This window comes from Coturnix japonica, unplaced genomic scaffold (assembly GCF_054131305.1).
Source record: "Coturnix japonica strain WE unplaced genomic scaffold, WE-NBRP24 Scf040, whole genome shotgun sequence".
NCBI lineage: Eukaryota > Metazoa > Chordata > Aves > Galliformes > Phasianidae > Coturnix > Coturnix japonica.
The window spans coordinates 1,903,931-1,907,320 of record NW_028188943.1 but is presented as its reverse complement, the minus strand read 5'-3'; the positions used below and the strand labels follow the sequence as shown (position 1 = coordinate 1,907,320).

At 47.9% G+C, this 3,390-nt stretch overlaps 1 long non-coding RNA gene across 1 annotated transcript; it reads right to left on the bottom strand.

The window, feature by feature from the left end:
• Positions 1 to 463: 463 nt before the first annotated feature.
• LOC146752949 (uncharacterized) lies at positions 464 to 3,112 on the bottom strand. The gene is made up of 3 exons (XR_014940269.1): positions 1,447 to 3,112; positions 1,048 to 1,157; positions 464 to 741 (listed from the first exon to the last, which is right to left on the bottom strand). It is a non-coding gene; the product is annotated as an uncharacterized LOC146752949 (long non-coding RNA).
• Positions 3,113 to 3,390: the final 278 nt, after the last annotated feature.

Sequence of the window (3,390 nt, the reverse complement as noted above, 5' to 3'; positions counted from 1 at the left end):
AGCAGCAGTGAAAGGGAAAAGCAGTAATGAAAGGGTAAAGCAGCAGTGGAAGGGAAATGCAGCAGTGGAAGGGAAAAGCAGCAGTGAAGGGGAAAAGCAAGACTAAAAGGGAAAGCATGACTAAAAGTGAAAAGCAGCAGTGAAAGGGAAAAGCAGCAGTAAAAGGGGAAAGCAGCAGTGAAAGGGAAAAGCAGCAGTGGAAGGGAAAAGGAGACCCGAAAGGGAAAGGAACAGCATAAAGCAACACTGATAGGGAAAAGGAGTACAAAAAGGGCAAAGGCAGCACTGAAAGAGAAAAGGAGCCCTGAAAGGGAAAGCATCAAAGCAAGGGAAAAGAAGCACTGAAAGGTAAAAGGAACAAGCACAGGGAGCAGGCAGGTAGGCACAGCAAAGCAGCAAGCAAAGCCCTATCTCTCAGAGGGGGCCTGCTAACCGGAACCCCAGCTATTGCCCTCCCAAAGAAACTCCACCATTTTGACATCCAAAACAGATACTACGGTTTCGGTTCTCATGACTCTTCCCTGCGCTCCCAAATAAATGGTTTCGTGACATCCTCTACCACACTGCAACTGCTCTGAATAATCAAAATTATATCATTCATGACATAAGAAACTCACTTTTGCCTGGTGGCAACGACAGTCCATTCCCATCATGTCCCTCCATGTAATGAATATTGCATTTGGCCTTCTAACAGCCTCCTGGATGAATCCACCAAAAGCAAGGAAGCACCCTGCCCTTACTCTGAAGAGAGAAAGAAAGCAAGGTTCATGGAAACAGGCACACAAGGCTCGCAACAAGACACGGTGCTCCAGATCATGACAGAGATAGGGCTACCACAGTGCCAGAACATGATTTACCACTAAAGGAAACATCTGGGGGCACATTCACAACTTCAGCACAAGCTGTAACGGCTCAGCATGTTTAGCTTTCTTATCGTTCAGCTGGAGAACGAGATACTCCGAAGTATCAGTCAGCAAGCACTCGGATGAGCCTGCCCTCTGGTTTTAACGATGACAGACATCATTACTGCCACTTCTGACACCTTACCAGGAGATGCTTCCATTTATTAGCCTGGTTTTGATTCCTTCCATCAGCAGCTGCTCCTAAACTGACCTCCATTCATACAGTGATACCACTGACTTCTAGCACGAACTGACCTGCAAGACAGAGAAGAAAATGCAGGATGGCAACAAACACTGACATAACATGTTCTAATATTCTTGAACAGCCACAAAAGAGACAAAACAGGAGATAAACGCATCCACAGCAACACCCCAGTTCATAAAGAAACGCAACTCCAGCCTGGCCTCAGCAGCCCTTATATATTTCTTACACATTTGATTAAGCCAACTGCAGTTTGAACCAGGAGAATTCACAATCTCTTGCAAATGAGCAATACAAAGAAATATAAAAAAAAAACCAAACAAGGAAAACACACAAACACACCTCCCTGACATGACATCTTGCCTCCTGAGCAGGTCACAGTGTCCCTCACTCAGATGTAGAGCAGGGAGGAAGATGAGACCCCATGTGTTCCTTGCTGTGCACTCCCATCTAAAAGGTCCATATGCTCCTTGGGAAGCACAATGCCACCTGGGGAAAAGAGAAAGCAGGAACAGGACATGCAGGCGGCTATCACCCAGCAGAAGGCCAGATCCTTCCATCTGTTATCCGCTCCTATTTTTAGTCCTAACAGGGCCCCGAGGATACAGAAATAGCAGTGCTTAGCAGAAGGACTCGGAGAAGGACCGGTAGAAACTGTCAGGAGGACAACTGGCATCATGTGGACACAAACAGGCTGTTGGTGCAAGGAAGGAAACAGCACCTGAGCATTTCACCAGACAGGTTCCCTCCTCTCTGTCTTCCTGCAAAGATACAAGGATAAAAACCTCATTTCCTCTGAGCAACAATTGGAAACAAGACCAGAAAATTATTCATTCAAAGGCACTTCTAGGAGATGTATAACAGAGTCCTTCCCAGTTACACGAGCTTACGCTGTGGCCTTTGGAGAAACAAGCTGCCTTTGTGGTCCTGAGGGTTCCTTTTTGTCATCTGTTGGGCACAGCAAGAGAGCTTTTCTTGTACAAACCTATGCCCTGTGTACGTTTCTCCATCCCAAAACCTAGAGTTGCGGTGCAGACACTGGATGCTGACCAGAGCAGTAAAAGAACAGAAGAGGGGAAAAGCAGATACAGGTAAGACACCTAAAAGAAAGAAAAAGAGCAGAAGAGAAGGAAGGATACGGTTAAGAACAAAGGACAGAAGATGGAAAGTGCTATAGAGGATTGGACTGGACATGAGCAGATCAGAGCTACACCAAGGTGTGGCTTCTCCCTGTGTCCCTGTCCACCACTGGCAACATCCCCCAATGACAGGGATGCTGCTGCCCCAGCAGCTGATAGGGTTGTGGTCTGGGGTTATGCTCTATGCAGAGCCTCCAGAACCTGCTACAGACCTCCAGTTCCCTGCCACTTCTTTTTTTTCCAGGTGTCTGCACACAAGGAACAGGTGTTCTCTATGCCCTGCATGCTGGTAATTAGTGTGGGCAATTACTGTGTGGGAATTGGGGGAGGGAAATTCAGGGGTGGGATAGTGAGGAGGAATTGGAGGGGGCTGGGAAATTGTTTGGGTGGGATTGTAGAGATCAGATATGACTGTGAGGATGGGGGATATTTGGTTGGAAATACTGTCATTTCTATTACTCATTGCTTTGTATAAGTTATTAAATGCTTTATGTTCCCTCTGCTACATCTCTGCTTGCAGTCATTTGTGCAGTGTCAAAGGTCCTCAGCTCTACATGCCCACCTCCAAGGCAGGATGGAGCACCACAGATGGCAGTGTTCCACAGCTGCCACCAGCAGCCCCAGCTCGTCCCTCCACACCTGAGGTGTGAGTGGCTGTGAGAGGAATGAACGTCTCTGTGGAAGTGCAGCTCATTCCTCCCCTCTGATGGGGGCAGAAGGCATCTGCATTTCCCTCATGGCTCTTATTTCCTGCGTTACTGTGGGAAATGAGCTGAGCCACTGTGCCTCCCTACTATGGCAAGCTCTGCAGCTCTGCCACTGTCTTTATACTCAGCTGTTCCTGTGTGTAATGCTCCACACTTGGACCCTGCAGAGCCCAAAGGCCTCCTTGGCTGCTGTTACTCACCTGGACATTGAGGGTGCTGTGTCTCCAGTCTGTACCTGCTTCCAGGTGGCACTTGCAAGACACTGCGAGTCCACCTGGTTGGAACTGCAGTCAACAAACACAAATGTGAAAGAAATAAGAAAGGATTCTTTCATTTCACAGGCTTTCATCTCCATTGAAAGATGTTCTGCTGTGCAGCACAGCTGGGAGCATTTCATATGTGCAAAAAAGGGGGATAGGCCCTGGCTGTGCCGGGCCCCC